Source organism: Protopterus annectens, chromosome 2.part2 (genome assembly GCF_019279795.1).
Source record: "Protopterus annectens isolate FY-2018-M chromosome 2.part2, PAN1.0, whole genome shotgun sequence".
Classification (NCBI taxonomy): domain Eukaryota; kingdom Metazoa; phylum Chordata; order Ceratodontiformes; family Protopteridae; genus Protopterus; species Protopterus annectens.
In genome coordinates this window covers 805363080-805382849 of record NC_056730.1, presented here as the reverse complement: position 1 = coordinate 805382849, position 19770 = coordinate 805363080, and positions in this window count along the sequence as shown.

Here is a 19770-nt window from a genome sequence, read left to right as displayed (position 1 = left end):
GACTCATTCATAAGACAGAAGAGGTCACTTAAGGTTAATCACTTGTTAACAGAGGGGGTGGAGCTAGGAACTAAAATTTCTATTTAAGGAGTAAACTAAAACATTTTAGAGCTTTACTAGAAAGGCTCATCCAGACTCTGCTACACTTTGCTGTGAAGGAAAGGTTAGTTTGCTGTTATTTTTTGTATTTCTGTATTGCCTTTCTATATTTTGAATACTGTAGTTTGTTTTCTTTACCTTGTGTTTTGCTTGCATTCTGTTTTAACAGCATATTAAAACTTCAAAAGAGACCACAGCTCTCTGTTCTGAGTCAGGCAGAATTTTTCCTTCCTCCCACCCATTTAAGTTGTCTTGTTAAATACCACTGTCTTTCTAGTTGCCCGCCTCTTATGTTAATCTGACCATATATCTCATTTCTCTCTACTTTCACTGGCTTATGTGAGTAATCACAAAACCATCACTTTTGAAATCCCACCCCTTCAATTATTTAAATTTATTGGCCATCCTACAGTATTTCATAGTACCAAAATACAAAAGTGACCACCCCTTTCAGTCCATCTTGCTGTTTTAAAATTAGTAACTCTCCACTAAACCTTAACTTTTTAAACAGGTAAAACTCAAGTTACCTACTTTCACATCTAACTTCTCTAGTGCACACTGCAGAGTGCATTCTTTTCAATCTTACCTTTAAGCATCCCTGTGACTAGCACTTTCTCTAATACCTGCTGAAAAGCACTAGGAAGCCTTAAACTCATACAAACACTGCACTCTCCTTGTTAACAAGGAGAAATTAATAGTAGGCACTAAACAGCCTATAATTGCAAAGTACCTTGCTAAGGAAACAGCTCCTATACTTTACAAAGAACAAAAAAAAGCCCCAAACCAGGCATGTCCAAGGGTCAGCTTCCAGTGATTTCTCCTGTCCACCTGGTGAATCTGGGCATACTGGGGCAATGCAGCAATTGCCTCATGTACACAGACAACCCTCTCCTCCTACCACCCAACACTACAACCTGTGAGATGCACTTATATAGCCAAAATGGAAGCAAAGCTCTCTCCACCCAAGATTGTGCTAAACAGTCAAGAGGAGAAGGTTAACACCCACACTACACCTCAAGCAACACATAGCCCTTCTAAACCCACACCACCAACACCCACATATAGCAACACTAAGTCCACATATGCAGAGGCCCTTAACTGTAACCTGCCCAAGCAACAAAGACCTCTGAAGCTGAAACGCAAACAAACACCAATCACAACCAATGTGTCACATAGTTCACAACACCAGTGTGCCACCCAGCAACAGCCCCTAAGGCAAGACAATGTACCTAACACTTTAGTCATAGGTGACTCTATAGTCCGGCACACTGATGTCCCTCTCACCAGGTTGAATAAGGAGAAAGTTACAGTCAGCTGCCTGTCAGGTGCCAGGATCCACCACATAACGCATGCACTCAAGTCACTCCTCAACAAGTACAAATATGACTCTGTCATTGTCCATGTTGGAGTGAATGACTTGAGACGTACCTCCCTGGACTACATGAAAAGAGACATGGAAGAGCTCTCGGATCATGTGGCCCAGGCAGGTATGACCCTAGCCCTGAGTAGCATCCTGCCTTCGCCCAGAATGATACCACAATATAAGGATAAAATGATTGACTTCAACAATTGGCTAAGCTTATGGTGTCATTCAAAGGGGATCCAGTATCTGTCTGCCTGGGATGACATGATTGACAGACCACGATGCTTTGCCAGAGATGGTCTGCACCTGTCGCCCCGGGATTCAGGTTACTGGCTAAGGTTCTTGCCACCCCTATAGTGCCTTTTTTAGGCAAACTTCAAAGGACAAAACCACCACCATAACAGTTACAAGCATGCAAAATCTGAAGGTAATGCTACTCAATGCTAGAAGTCTAAACCTCAAATGCACTCTCTCGAGGCACTCCTAAAATGGAGAACATCGATATCTGTGCAGTAACTGAGACCTGGTTCAAGGCTCCAGAGAGCACGCCTGCAATACCAGGCTACAACTCTTACCACACTTTTCGGCCACCAAACCAGGCCCGAAACACTAAAGGTGGAGGAGTGTCAATATTCACCAAGGATATTCACACCACCAGGCTAGTTGGCCAACACAATGTGTCTGAAATTCTCCAAGTGCAACTAACACTAGGTAAGACTGCAATCCAAATTGTAGCTTGCTACAGATCCCCACCATACCCCAAGATTCTCACTACACCTTTCTAAACATACTGGAAAATATTAAGATAGAACCAAACACCCTAATACTGGGTGATTTTAACTACCCTGCCATTAACTGGGAAAACTACTCATGTCCCAACACCTTTAAGAACGGTTCTTGGAATTCATAAATTCCAACGCCCTGGATCAACTAATCCATAGGGGCTCCAATATCATAGACCTGGTCATTACCAACATGGGAAATCAATGCTCCATACCTATGGTCACCCCTCATTAGTCAGGTCTGACCATAAGCTAATCACCCTTAACATCCACATCCCACCCCCACCCCCCAGTAAAGAAACCACCATAAAAAACTTCTCTAAAGCCAACTTCATGCTACTCAAGTCAGAAGTGACAAACTTCATGACACCCATGCAGACGGGAACTGAAAGTTCAACTGCTGAATCCTACACTACGGCACTGTACGAGCACATCCACTCATGCATGAATCGTGCCATCCCAAATAGAACCAAAATGTTCTCATCCAAAAAAAGGAAGCCAATCTGGTGGTCCCCTGCCATAAACAAACTCTACAACAAAAGGAAGAAACTTTTGCAGAAAAGAGGAAAATCCCAGGATGCAAAAAAACTCCCTTACTAGCCTCAGTAAGAAACTGAGATGCCTCATAAAATCCTCCAAAGCTAGTTACGAAAATTAAATTGCCAAAGATTCCAAAGACAACAAAGCATTCTATAATTATGTCAAGAATCTAAATGGCAATGCTCAGATCTGCTCTGAGCTAAAACAGAATGGCATTAAATATACTGATCCGAAGGATATTGCCAATATCCTGGCAGATCGATTCAGTGCCAACTTCACCCCACTTTCACCCCCTAAATGGCCCATCTCAATACCGGAAGATTGCCAAATTCCAGTAATAATGGCCACACAGGTACAAAACGCACTCTCTAAAGCCAAGAATACAGCATCCATGGGACCAGATGACATCCCGGGCTGTGTACTACATGAACTATAATATGAACTGGCACCTCACCTAAGTGTCATGTTTAATCATAGCCTCACCTCAGGTTTCGTGCCCACTGAGTGGCGCAGAGCTATAGTTATCCCAATCCACAAGGGGGATCCACCTTGGATCCTGGAAACTACCGTCCCATCAGTCTGACAAGCCTTATCTGCAAGGCCATGGAGCGTATTATCATGGAACTTATAAACAAAGACATTGGCAACCTTCAAACACTGGACCCCACCCAGTTTGGGTTTGTGAAGGGCCGATCTTGTCTCCTGAACCTGATTGACTTCTTTGAATCAGTCTCCAGAGCCATGGACAAGGGTAAGGTGGTCCACACAGCCTATCTAGACCTTGCCAAGGCCTTTGACACCATCCCCCCACTCTGGAATCATAGATAAACTTACTAAGTTGGGCATTAATCCCTATGTCACCCAATGGGTTGCTAAATGGCTTACTGATAGAACCCACACTGTAAAAGTAGCAGACTCCAAATCCAGCTCCAGACAAGTGACAAGTGGAGTACCTCAGGGTTCAGTCCTGGGGCCGCTCTTGTTTGGCATCTACTTCTCTGAAGTACAGGTCAACACTAAGGGACTCTGGTTAACAAAGTTTGCAGATGACTGCAAACTGGGAGCCATTATTGAATCCCCAAATGATGTGGATACTCTACAAAAGGGCCTTACAGAAACAGATGCTTGGTGCCAGAGCCATGGGCTCAAGCTCAATGCCAAGAAATGTATTGTTATCCCTTTGGGAAAAAACATGTATCCATGAATTACCATATAGGTGGCAGTACACTAAACACAGAAAGTGTGATAAGAGACTTAGGGACACAGGTGGACAGTGGTCTCACCTTCTATAACCACATCGCCACAACAGTCAGGAAATCCTTCTATGTGGCACACCTCATCACGAAGGGCTTTTCATCCAGAAAAAAGGAGGTCATTGTCCCACTGTACTCATCCCTCATTAGACCCATTATAGAATACAATGCCCCATTTGGTATGTACCTCTCAAGACATCTGCAACAACTGGAAAGGCCTCAGAAATACCTCACTAAAAGAATCACAGGCCTAAAGCAGATGCCCTATGCTGACCGCCTTAAAAAACTCCAGCTCTACTCTTTCACATATTGTCTACTCAGAGGCGATCTCTGCTTAACATACAAGGCCATGTCAAACTCAGAGCTGTTGGACATGCTACACTTAAAGAAATCCCAATCCCTCAGAGCTACACGCTCCAGGGATCTAAACCTTGTCATCACAATGAACAAAACATGTTGGAGGGATAGGTTCCTGACCCAGGGACTCCCCAGACTCTGGAATAGATTGCCCATACATGTCAAGCAGAGTGCCTCTTTGGACCTCTTCAAGAGGAACCTTGACGATTGGATGGGAGAAAGGAAATTCACCCCAGGGATCACGTCAGTCGCCCTGCTAGACAGGGGTCCAGGAAAGTAAATAATGTGGGAAGAAATATTCAGGGAATTGTTATGGCTAGGCTTGTATAGGCCCTAGGGCTGATAGCCTAGTACTAACCTATGAACCTATGAACCTACATTGCTTTCATTTCTGGTCGCAAATCCTGGTGTTTTATAACTTTGTGTCTCTCAATAGATAGGACACTGTAATTGCTGGATGTAGTAATTTCAATTATTAATGTTCATTTTATCTTTTTTTCTTGGACTACTATATTTAGTTTTCTTACCTCTGTTTTCTGAACTGTTGGTATTGGGTGACCCTGTGTAACCCAGACTTCATCATTGTCAATAATGCTTTGTGGCTCCTGCTTGCAATGCTTCTGATATATTTTTATATTGCGGTGTTTGCACAATCCCCAGTGCAACAGTCTTGCCATATTATTCTGCTTTTCTCTACATAGATCCTCAGCCATGAATGCATCACATCCAGCAAGGATATGTGCAACTGTTTCCAGTTCTGTTTTACAGAACCTGCATTTGTCAGTTTCTCCCACTGTTTTCAACAGACTTTGTAATGTGTACATAGCCCACTGTCTCAGACTGTATTAGCCTTCCATCTTTTGGTTTAAATTCATCTCTCCATAACCATTCCTGCATCAAATATTTGTCAAAGTTTCAATGTTCTAGGAGTTTTCTGTACATACTACTGTTTGTAAAGAGTTTCCAGTTTTCTTTCCTCTTCTTCTGGTCATTTTCTTTATATTCTTTTTTTTTGTCACTTTCAGATGCCATCTTAATTCTTTTCTACTTCTGGTTTGAGTTCTATTTCCACTCCTTTTTGAAATGTTTCTGCTAAATTAAGCAAAGATGCTATCTTAGACTTCTTCTTTTCACGTTTTAAAACTTCCACTATATTGGGAATTGACAAGGTCAGCAAATATGTATGCAATTCCACAACTGAAGCCATTTATACATGTAGTCAGTGTCAAGAAGACCCATTCCTCCTTCTCAATGAAGTATGTATCATCTTGGCGTTCACTGTTTTTATATAGCATTTGATAATCATTAAACATTTTTCTTGTTTTATTGTCTAGATGATGCAATGTTGTTTGGGGGCCAATCAATCATACCAAAATCTATAAGTTATAGCAGAAACAGCAAATTGATTTATTGCTTGCACTTTATTCATAGATGTCAAGGCATTTTCAATATTAGCTTCAGTCTTCTGAATTGTTCCCATTCTCATTTGTTCACATTTTATTGCTGACCCTTCATCTAGTCCAAATTATATATATACTCGCTCCTGTTCCTTTATATCCCATTCCTGTCCAAGACTGATATTTTCTTGGTGCTGCAGCCTTCCTGTTATAAATGCTTTTGCACATTTATCAAGACTAACCTCCGGATTCATTAATCCTCCAGGCAGGACTACTCTAGTCCTGCACGGAAGCGCCAGTTTAAGAGGAGTATGACAGCACGCCATGCATATTAAGGAAGGTGCGCTGCCTGCACTCCAAATCCTACATCGAGCATGGACGAGTGCAGGGGGCATGTCTGAGAGCAGAGCTCTCAGAATAAACACGCCCCTGCAAAGTAGAACAGAAGAAAGTGTAAATAAATGAGCAAGACTGCTCATAGGTGTTTGCATATCCCCAGTAACAGTCCTCATGTGTTCAACAGCAACAGTACATTGAAATAAAATGAAGAAACCCTTGCATTTATTCTTTTCAAAACTCCGAGTACAGCTAACCGTAGGTACGTGGGTTTGCCGATCTCTTAGCTATGGTTAAAGCAGCTGAAAAGGCTGAGGAGGATAACAAGGAATATATATACAAATGAAGCAGCACAGCAATAGTGTAGTGGTTAGAGCATCTGTCAATGAATAGACATTCCTGGTTCGAGTCCTACTGCAGCACATATCATTTTCCATGTGAAATCTGTATATGAACATATTTCTACATCCTTTTGCTGTATAACCTACATAATAACATTTAAATGTGAACTGGAGTACTGCATGAAATGCACATGTGAAGTGTCAGTGTCATAATGAATAAGGCACTAGTAAGTAGGTTTATGCACAAATAGCAGTAGTAAGCATGTCTAAGTGCATTTGCGCGGGAGTAAGCATTGCCTACAACTGAGTGTAAGGAACTGTAACCGGAGGTTAGCAGTGCTTACCATCACGCAAACCCACGCAAATCCGCCTACAACTGCTTTAAAGTGCCTTAATCACTCTGGATCCAACAGTCCATGTTCTGCCCAGCAACAAAATAAACTGCCTCTGCAAGGCTCACACTCAAGACCCTGTACACTATAGTCACAGTAGTTAACCACTAAGCCATCATAGCAATAGATATGCATGAGGTATCAGCAAACTAATTCCCACCACAAGAAAATTAAACCAAACATGTGAACTGAATCTATGTACAGTGTGAAGTGGTATAACCTGCTACATAACATAAATATGTGAACTGGAGTGCTGCAGTAAGGCCAGATGTGAGGTGTTATTTGCAATAAAGTGTTGAAGTTCCCAGGACCCCATAAAGCGTACATACACATGAATCAAGGATACAAGATACATATATAACATGTAATGAAGAAGACATCAATGTCAAAAGGCAAATAACATGCAAATCGAATATGAAGCACTGCTAAGCATTGCATAGCACTGCTACCCAGACTGCAGGCAGGATACTACCAGTGGGAGAAACAGTGTCAGCCTGCAAAGTTTAATTTTAAACAAACGCATGTTTGTCCCTAGCGGGACAACACCAAACATTCTGCAAAAAAGAGTCCTCGGGGTAACATACCATGCCTTACAGGTAAGCAAAGAATGATATCTATGTTCGCGGACTGAATGTGAGGAAACCCGAAGATCCATGGGGTGAGACAACTTACATGATGGGTCCTGAGAAGTGGAAAGTGGGCAATGTGTAGTGGTGTGGTGAGATTCGGATGGAACCTGTATGAAGAATGATTGATGTGGAGGATGGAGGGGGTGGAGGGAATGATGGGTAAGACATTATGGGCTGAGGTGTGCTGGGGTTGGATGGACCCGTTATAATGGGACCGCCCTATGGATGTAAGCGAGAAAGGAGGGGAGGGGAAACAGGAAGGTAACTGAGACATACTATTTCCCATGGCAAAGTACGTTATGAGTAATATGCATGTTGCATAACCCATGGAATAATATATATATATATATATATATATATATATATATATATATATATATATATATATATATATATAAAACCTGGAGTACTGCTGCCACGAAAAAACATATATATATATTTATATATATATAACCTAGAGTACTGCAGGAAATGCACATGTGAGGTGTCAGTATCATTATGCATAAAACAGTAGTTAGGTTAAGCAGCAAGAAGCAGTAATAAGCATATGTCAGCACTAGTAAGTGAGTTTAAGGCTGTACATCCACATCGTTAGATATATACAGCAATATATATGTACAGAAAATAGTGAACCTATTGAGGCAAGCGGCAGCGATGTTGTTTTGCCTCAGACTAATGGTAATGTTGATCCTCCGATATCCGAAGGTGAAAACGTTCCCAGAAGAAGTAACAGGAATAAGAATAAGCTTGGAAAACATCAGACACATAATGGGAATTTCAGTAATGGCAACTATGATAACAGCAACATTAATTCTAATCAACTTTTTTTAGGGAACCAGAACAATCAAGAATACAAGAGGAAGAACAGGAATTGGAACCGTTAAATTTATCTGACATATGTGCCTCTTGTAGTGATTCCCCTACTATTCTACATAATGAAAAAGGTGATTTTTCTATTTATAACTTCTCTTCTTTAACACTGGAACCCAAATTAATTGAACTCCTGGCTTTGGGTAACACCTTTGTCCCGTCCAAGCGGTGTGATGTAGCTAAGTTACTCATTAATTTGAAATGCTATGTCCGAAAACTTAATTTAAAACTTCTTTTTAACGATTCCACAGGCAGCTTTACCAATTGTCTAAAATTACCAGGTTCTTTTAATCCCCCCTTACATGTGGCTTTACGCATGTTCGAAAATGCATGTGAACTTGATATTAGATATATGGACAAAACCTACCCGTCAACTATGAATAAATTCAATATCACAAGAGAACAGTTGTTAGCCCTTAACCGCCTACGCAATTCTTCTGTCAGGGTTATAAAACCTGACAAGGGGGAGGGCTAGTTATATTTGAAAAAACTCAATACACGGAAAGAATGCTCTCAGTTCTTGACTCTCCAGCTTATGAAATTTCCTCACTTAATGAAATGAATGGGTGTATCAATAGATTGAGAGGTTATTATAGAGACCTGTTTATTGATGGTAGAATTGATTTGGATACTTTAAATATATTGACATCACGCCACCTAGAGTTCCAGTCATGTTCGGTATACCCAAGATTCACAAAAACCTTGGGGACCTGCCTATGAGAGCATTAGTTGATGGGAGGTCCTCGATTTCCTACCCTTGTTCTAAATACATAGATTTTTTGCTCCCCAAATACTTGAAGTTGATTCCTAGTATTTGTAAAGATTCCTGGTCCTTCTTATCGAACATCAACAGTATGGGTTTTGACAGCTCCCACAACTTCCTCACAATTGACGTTGTTGATTTGTATACCTCTATACCCCACCAAGAGGCTACCGAATGGGTGGGGCTGTTATTACATGAATTAGAGGCACCAAGAACAGAAATTGACAATGTCATAGAGTTACTTGACATCGTCTTGTCCTCCAATGTTTTCATTTTTGAGAAGGAATTCTACATCCAAAAACAGGGGGTAGCAATGGGCTCCCCTTGCGGGGCTAGTGTAGCGAACATGTTCATGGCCTACTGGGAGAAACATTTTGTTTTTAATCACCCAGTTTGGAAAGAGAAAATTTGCTACTACACCCGGTTTCTTGATGATGTTTTTATACTTTTTAAAGGGGATGCACTTTCAGCACAATCATTTGTCGACCACCTCAATCAAACTACACCTTTTTTTAAATTTACATACCGATTTGCTAGTGAAGAGATTGACTATTTGGATGTCAAACTGACAAAAGACCGAACTAATTCTAAATTTAAATCTACCATCTACAGGAAGGATACATATGTCAATTCATTCCTGCATTTCACCAGCTCCCACCCTTTTAAATTAAAGAGAGCTATCGTTAAAGGGCAGCTGGTGAGGGCAGTAAGGATGTGTAGTGATCCACCAGATTTCATAGCAGAATGTTTTTTCTTAAAAGATTTATTTATCAATCGAGGATACCCACAAGGTGCCATTGATGACTTAATATGTGAAGTTGAGTCTAAGAGATCTAGAGGCTTTTATAAACCAAGAATAAATCCTATAGCAGCCAAGAAGAAAGCAGGAAACACGCCGGCAAAGGTTCCACTGTTTAATAACTCCAAATAGCAAAAACACAGAGTTGAAAGGCACAGATTAACGCTCTTAACAAGTGAATTGCGTTTTCGTCTTTAGCAACAATGACTTCATCAGATAGTAATTAAGACAATCAATTAAGCCTTTATATGCTAATGCTTTTCAAATATTACCCTATCAGTCAGAGTGCATCAAAGAGCAGCCAATCATGATGTTGACTTTCTTAAAAAACAAACACATTCATTAAAATATTTATATAAAAAACAATATAATTTTTCCTATTTACTAAAATAAATATGTTAAAAACTCCTTAGTTATCTAATACTAAATACTTTTTACTCATACATATAAACAATTCAAGTATTAAAAATACATTAAAAACATATATGTGTAAAATTGATGATGTACTAAGTTAGTTACATTCTTTGCTTGCCTTAAGCAAACAGCACCATCTGTTGGGCTTCATAAATATTGCAATAGGAAGAAATATTTTTTAAATATCTGCAGCTTTTAATTTGAGTACTGGGGTTATAGAGATGGTGTCATTTAATCCAGGTTTTTTTGTGGCATTAAGATAAATTTGCCACCACAGTTCTCTATACCCTGCCTTCTCTTCCCATAAATCCCCTCTCAAATCCCTTTTCACCTGTTCAGTAACAAAGAAGTTGAATTTAGCCTCTTTACATTCTTTTGTGTGCCTATATAAGGCATTGGTGTCCTTGGCCTTTGAAATTTCATAATTATGCTCGTATATTCTTCTCCTCAAGACTCGTTCAGTCTTTCCTATATAGAAAGAACTGCATTTATTGCAAATTCCTATATAAATAACCCCCTTTGTCTCACAATTGTAATAACCATTAATTTTTATAATTTTGTTTCTACTAGGGACACATATTTCACTAGCATTTACCATGTGTTCGCATTGGTTGCAGTGACCACACTTGTAACTACCTTTCCTTTCTTGCCCATCTATCCCATAACTTACTTTATTTTCTTTGGTATGAGATTCTAAGATATCTTTTATAGTCTTGGAATTTCTATATACAATTTTAGGTGTTAAATTATTTATACTAATTAAATCGGATAGGTCCGAAAATTTAGTCCATTCATTTCGGAATGTTTCGCTAAATCTAATGTTGGACATATTGTATTCCATAGTTAAAGCCTGTTCATATTTGGATTCAATATCTACATTAACAATATTATCATTTGTAATTCTGTTGACAATTTTTTGTCCCTTTATTGGCTGAAATTTAGTTGTTCTGCCTAATTCTACCTCAGTCCTCAGTTTTGTCACAAAATCACTTGGATAGCCCCTTTCCTCAAACATCTTACTAAGTGTATTACATTCTATCAAAAAATCTTCACTAGCGCTGGTCATTCTACTACCCCTCACAAACTGTCCTTTGACAATATTTTTCTTGCAATGTGAGGGGTGTGCGCTAGTGAAGTGAAGAAAGGAGTTACAAAAAGTTTCCTTCCTGTAGATCTTAGTTTCAAAATCACCCTCTGTCTTATATACTTCCACATCTAAGTATTGTAACTTCTCCCTTGAGAGGGTGTATGTAAATTTCAGAAAGTTGGTAGAATTGTTTATATAATTGAAAAATTCATTAAATCTTTCTATTCCTGCTATCCAAAAAAGAACTATGTCGTCCAAAAAACGACGATACAATGTCCAACATTCCTTATACTTAGAATTTATTACGAAATCTTCCTCCCATTTAGTTAAAACTATGTTAGCATAAGTGGGCGCACAAGCTGCGCCCATTGCTATGCCCTGGACTTGTTGATAGTATTCACCATAAATCTCAAGACCATATCCACCAAACCGGTGGTTATACTTTTTTCAGCTTGTGTCAACTTAGTGTCCCTGTAAACCATATCCTCAAACATGGTAAGACCTTCGTTATGCGGTATACACGTAAAAAGATCCACCACATCCACTGTAATGAATAACAAATTTTCATTGTACAAATCCGGACCAATACACCTTAATAGGTCCCAGGAATCTTTTAACGTGTGTAAATTCTCTACACTTATGTGTTTTACCTTTTTGTCCACATATTTTGCTAATGGAAGTGTTTTGGACCCTGCCGCTGAGACAATAGGTCTCAGGGGTGGGTCTTCCATATTTTTGTGGACCTTAGGTATTCCGAATATTGTTGGTGTTCTTGGTTTTTCCACATATAAAAATTCGAAGGTCTTTCTATCTAATAGTCCCTCATATAACATATTTTTTAATAAGTTGTCAATCTTATAATATGCCAAATTCATTTCTTTAAGTGAGACAGAAGTGTATTTATCAGTATCCTTTAATATAGAATTCATTTTGCCTTCGTATGTAATGTTATCCATGAAGACAATTCCACCCCCCTTATCTGGTTTCATTATTCTCAAATCCCTATTGTTCTTTAATTCGTATAATATTTCATTTTCTTGTTTAGAAAGGTTAAATTCAGTAACCCTTTCTTCATATAGTTGTCTAATTTCCTTTTCCAACATATGTTCAAAGTTTCTAACTTGTGGGTGTAAGGGGGGGGGGTTGAATAAACTTCTACTTACCAATCCTGAGTCTTGAGGAGGTTTATTTAACCTAATACTAGAATTAGTAGAAGAAAATACAATATCAAAATTAATTTTTCTAAGAAATAATTTTAAATCAATAATGGTTCTCACCATCTCACCTTTCATAGAGGGAATAAACTTAAACCCCTTGCTCAACAAGTGAAAATGTAATTTTGTGGGAATAACATTACTAAAATTGTAAATAGTGAAATTGTCAAATATATGTCTAATACCATCAACCTGTATAGTATTGTGATTGTGAACCAAGTCAGGGATTGGGTGTATTTTACCTAATACCTCCCCCTCCCCCTTCTCCCCCCCCTTTTTTGAAAATTTTGATTTTCATTCTGATTCGTATAAGAATTAAAGGAATCTCTTCTCAATGGTGGAAATTCATTATCGTATTCTGAATATATTCTTCCATTTGTATCATCCTTATTGTACCCACTGGGAGGGTCCACCTGGTATCTAGAATAATCATTTTTCTTGAAAGGTGGTTTGGGATAATTGGTATTATTCTCGTACTCACTCATATCTCTCTTTAATTTACTTATTTTTCTTTCAATAATATCACTGCATTTCCAATCTATATCTTCCTTTACTTTGTAATACTTTTCTCTTTCTTCTGTAATTTGAAACATTAAATCTTCCTTAATACATGCATCCAATGTCTCTATCTCGTTTTTCAACCCTTCCTGCACTCTATTATTTTCTTTAATAATTAATTTTAAAATTTCTAAACCACACTGGTTAAATACATTCAATAATTCATGATGAAACACAGAACCTCCTACTACATTATTGGGGTACTTATATACCCGTAGTCCCTTTGGAACCACTTTCCTATTGATACATTCTGCTAAATATTCATTCTCTATAGTTAGTGTTTTGAATTTCATCATTAGTTTATATAGTTTGTCAAGTTTATTAAAATAACTTGTTCCATCAGCAGAAATCTGCTTATGTACATTATCAAACTGTATATTGAATGGCTTTTTTAACCAATCATTTGTATCTTTTTTCTTCCACGTAGTGTGGAAAGAAGTATTAACAGTACCTTTGCCTCTGTTTGAAGTACTGGGGTTGTCCGGACTGTTGCCAGCTTCTGCCGACAAAACAGTCGATGTATTTACTGTGTCCATTGGCGCCAGGAGCATTGGCGTTTTGGCCGGATTAAATGTTTCACCATTCGGTGCTTCTATATCCCACTCGCAATGTGTAAAACTACTTTTGCGACGTTTTCTTTTGGATTTGGCCCCCCCCAGATTTCATAGCAGAATGTTCTTTCTTAAAAGATTTATTTATCAATCGAGGATACCTACAAGGTGCCATTGATGACTTAATATGTGAAGTTGAGTCTAAGAGATCTAGAGGCTTTTATAAACCACTACTCAACTATGAAAATGTGGATAAACCTGATACAGGAGAGTTAGTAGTTGCTCCTACCTCCATCATTCCTTCTCAAAATGTCAATTTGGAAATTAATGTTATGAAGTACCCTTTGAGTTTTATTACTACTTTTAATTTGAACTGTAAGCAAATTCTAGGAATAATTGAAAAGAACTGGTACTTCATCACTTGTAATTCATTTTTAGTTGAGAAACTGGGGACAAAACCCTGAATAGTGTACAAAAGAGGAAGTAATATCAAAGAGCTATTACAAAAGAGGTCTGAATTTAACATTCATAACAGACTTAAAGGTTGCTTCAGCTGTGGCTCGTGCAACTGGTGTAATGTAATACGTGCAGGTAGTACCTTCTGCATTAGGCAGAACAAATATGATATCCACTTCAAAATCAATTGTGAAACAAAATCAATTATCTATGTGGCATTTTGTGCTCGCTGTTCAGCCTTTTATGTCGGTAAAACTGACAGGAAATTTAGAGAACGCATTTACCAACACTGTTATGCTATAAGGAACAGTAAATGCGATAACGCACTAGCGAAGCACATAGTAAACAACCCAGGACACAGTTTTTTATTTATGGGTATAGATCATATACCCACCACAATTAGGGGCGGTCCGATTTCTCTTTTATTAGAGAATCGTGAACTAGATTGGCAACTCAAACTGGACGCCTTTAATATGCCTGGACTGAATGAGAGCTGCAACATAGCACCAGTTTTAAAATATAGGTCCTATCTGAGATAATTAAAAAAGCATTAGTTTTTAGTAATTTTTATTGGCTTTTTACGGGCTTTTTGTTTTATATATGTACATATATTTTTTCTATCCAAAGCTTACTTGTAGATAGTATATTGTTTGACCTGTTGTTTTTGCTCTTGAGACTCTGCACTAGAGGTTACTGTACTTCTTGTTATATTAATTTTATTACTTTTTCGAACAGTTGTTTCTAAACTTTTAAGCACTAAAGACACACAGGCTCAACAGATACAATAGATTTTTAAATAATGTGATGATTAATTTAAATAATGTGATGATTAATTTATTTTAGAAAGTTTTTAAACTGAGAATTGTGTTTATTGTTTACAAAAATGATCAGGAAGTGATGTAATGTGTTTATGTGTATTTATATGGCCGAAAAGTTTGGCGCCTTTTTGGTCATATTTCCTCTGAAGAAGCTACTCGTAGAGAGCAGCGAAAATGCTATTTTTATTTTTAACAATAAAGCTGCGTTAAGGAACTCTTGTGGTTTCAGGATTCTCTGGCGTCTCAAGCACCGTTTTCTACACTATATATATATATATATCTATATATATATATATATCTATATATATATATATATATATATATATATAGACATATACATATATATATATTTTTTATATATATATATATATATATATATATATATATATATATATATATATACATATGTGTGTGTGTGTGTGTGTGTGTGTGTGTGTGCATAGATATACACAGATATATACATATGATAGGAAACAGCACCCAAGAATGACATGTTCACAGGCTATGCCAATGGAGGTGCGGGGCCCAAGCAAGAAATGTGTAACATGTAGCATGACCTCCCCCCCAGTCAGACAGAGGAAACATACAAACAAACCCACAAACAATGTAAACAGTCCACTGCTCCCCAGACCACAGGCAGGATACAACCGGGGGGGGGGGCACAGTGGATCCGTGAAATCTATTCTTGGAACAGAGACACCTCAAAAATTGTCATAATATGGGAGGAAACCAGTGTGACGACCTTTCAAGGCAGGGTGTGTACATACCCGGAATACATGGGTGGGAAAGCCTGATGAGCTATGGATCGAGAGAACGTGTGAGATGGGTCCCGTGAAGTGGAGAGTGGGCAGTGTGTAGTGGTGTGTTCAGACCCGCCCTGCACCCAGAGTATGGATGAGTGCTGTAGAGGAGGTGCAGGTGGGGGAACTATGGGTAGCTAATTATAGGTCTAGGCGTGCAGGTGTTTGCTGGAGTGGGTCTATACGAACAGCCCCAGGGATGTAAGCAACAGTGTTCAATGGGCAGAGGTGCCGCCCAACAAGCAGCCACAGCCGCTATGAGCCCCACTGCAGCAAAGTCTAATTTGCATGGCAAAGAATGGAATAACCAGATGTAGATGTGTATATGTAGAGGTATATGTGTGTATATCTACCCATAGCTACATGGAGATATACATCTCCCCCCCATAGTACAAATGTATACATACAGAGACAGAATACATATAAATACCCGCATATAGATATATATATACATGCAGACACCCATACATCCATATGTTGCTGGATATATATATATATATATATATATATATATATATATATATATATATATATATATATATATATATATATATATATATATATATATATATATATATATATATATATATATATATATACATACACACACCAATATATATATATATATATATATATATATATATGTATGCATATACAGATATATATGTATATAATTATGCAGATATATATATATATATATATATATATATATATATATATATGTGTGTGTGTGTGTGTGTGTGTGTGTGTGTGTGTGTGTAAATATACACATGTATATAGCTAGGATACGATACAGCAGTTATGAATTACATATGTTCACAGGCCGTGCAAATTGGGGTGAGGGGTCCAATCAACAAACGTGTAACATGTAGCATCAACCCTCTACCCCCCAGCTAGACCAGTGAAACATACAGACACACAATAAAAGTAAACACACCACTGCGTCCCGGACTGCAGGCAGGATAGTACCGGTGGGAGAGACCCGCCAAGTCTAATCTTGAAACAAAGACATGTATGTCCGTTGTGGGACACCCAAAAATTCAATGATTTTTGGGTTTCCTGCCATTACACTGATGTCCAATGGCAGGCCATGCATGTTCTCAGTTTACAAGGTAGGGGAAGCCTGATGATCCATGGGACGATGTGTATATAGCTAGGATATTCATTGATTTATTAATTTAATTTACATCTGTTAAGTGGGTAAGTTTGGCTGAGCTTTTGGCTCATTTACAGCAGAGACCCATGGAGAAAAGCTCCTCAGGATTAGAAAACAATTTATTAAATAGTAGCATACAGCATATATATATATATATATATATATATATATATATATATAGATATATAGATATAGATATAGATATATATATATATATATATATATATATATATATATATATATATATATATGATACAGCAGTTAAGAATTACATATGTACACAGGCTGTGCCAATGGGGGTGAGGAGTCCAACCAACAAACGTGAATACATAGCATCAACGCCCACCCACAAGCTAGACAGGTGAAACATACAAACACACAATACAAGTAAACACACCACTGCTTCCCAGGCCACAGGCAGGATACGACCAGTGGGAGAGACCTGGCAAGTCTCATCATGAAACAAAGACATCAATGTCCCTTTTGGGACACCGCAAAAATTGATGATGATCAAAGTCAGTCCCTGTGATGATTTATCTAACCAGGCTGTGTACGTACACGGACAAGTAGGTTGGGCAAGCCTGATGACTCATGGGTCGAGACAACATACGACATGAGTCCCGAGACGTGGAGAGTGGGCAGTGTGTAGTGGTGTGGTTAGACTCCACCTGCACCCACAGTAAGTATGAGTGCTGTAGAGGAGGGGCAGGTGGGGCAAGTATGGGTATGCAATTATGGGCCTAGGCGTGCAGGTGTTGGCTGGTGCAGTTGTATTCGGACTGCCCCAGGAATGTAAGTAATATTGTGAATTGGGCAGAGCTTCCGCCCATACCTCTCAACCTCTAACAGCAAAACCACTGGACAGAACCTAAACCGTTGGGGGGACAAATAGGGACAGAAATTACATATTCCACTTACAACCTTAGAAAGCTGATAGAATAATAGGTTATGCATTAGCATGACTCGTCTGAAGGATGTGGAGTCTTAAACCCAAATATTTGTCTGTATTTAATGACTTCAGTTCCCAGGTACTTGCCAGACAGGTGCAGATTGTAAGAGGAACACAACAAAATTATGAAGCAAACTCTGGACAGTCTGTGGATTCTGTACAGTCGTCAGGTATGCTTTCGCCTAACAGGCAGCCATTCCTGAAATGGGTCCCACCGCAGCACAGTCCAGTTTACATGGCAAAGTACAGTATAACCATATGTGCAGTTGCGTAACCCACTACACAACATCTACGAACACATGGTCGCAACACCCCACTGTAGGCATGTAAGCCGATCTAGTTGACATCACAAGGTATTACTGTAGTCCTCACCCCCACCCAGGGGTGTGAGTTTCCAACGCAAACACCAAATGAAGTGTATATGCACAGCTGTTGTCATAGACAACATGGCCAGCTGTGGATCTTCCTTGCAGCCGTCCTGCACATCCCTGGATAATTCCCCTACTAATTCCCCCCTTTGTGCCCCATGCACACCACGTACCTATCAGCCCCTGGTCTATTTCTATTAATGTTTACAGTTACACGTAGGTGATACCCTCTTCCCCCACTATATTGCCAGTATCTGGAACCCCAACCCACATGTAGTATCACAGCTGTCTCACAGGACACATGTAACTAACACATGAAGAAACACCACAAGCACACCTGGAGTGGCACAGGCTCACCACCTTGTGAACCCCCCCACCTCACACTCTATACAACTACATCAACTAGTGATACCAACACCTCTTGTCCTGCCTTGCATACAAATCCCAGCATCAGACAAACCTTCTCTATTGCTCCCCATCCAATTAAAACTACAGGCTACTGTACAGTTATAATGTCACCCTCACTACCTACCTACCTACTCCTTAGCTATTCCCCTCTACTGTACCACACAGGTATGGAATAACTACACCTACCCCGAATACCTGCATGTAACCTATCCAGACCTGTGAAACAGGAATCCAACTTCACCTTAAAATGTCCTTTGTCAACAGTCATACCTCACATGTAAACCTGACCAAGCATGGATAATACCGACATTTTAACGTAAACTAAGCATGAAGAATGGGGGACATAGCTATTTTACGTCTGTTACCCTCTATGAATGTGAACACCCCATTATTAATTGGAATAAGTAGCTGGGGTCAATGTGGAGCTCTACGCCCTGGGCCACCGCTGACAACGGACAAACATACAGTCCGATTGTCCCGGTTGACAAATGTGAACAAAATGCACGATGTTGCATGTGTGTATGTGGGAGCAAGCGGGTGTAAGCCTGTTTGGCCGCCGGTATGTGATTACCACACTGGTGAAGCAATGTAGAGGCTAACTCATGTGCAAGACGCCGCAACCAGAGGCCAGTAATGCTGTGTCATGTAAATCAGTGCATAACCGCCTACAAATGTTCTACAGTGCCTTAGTCACTCTGTAGCCAACAGCTGTTGTTGTGGCCATTAACAAAAAAATCAGCACTGCCAGGTTGCAAACCCCCGACCCTGCACACTATAGTCAATGTGAGTTCCCCTAAGCCATGGCAGATACACATTCAGTTGCTGTGATCACAAACACATCATCCAGCACAGTCATCCAACAGTATAGAAAATGTATATGTGTGTAGATTAATACCAGAACACGTGTCCGTTGCTCAACCACAGTATTATGAGCAGTCTATGTGCAGCACAGAACAGTGCCTGTCCAATCATACTGTGAGAACAGTAGTCCTGCATAATACTGAAGGGAAAAATGATATATGGTGCACACCATGGGCGTGTGTAAGCATCCTTCATGCACAGTATGTCAC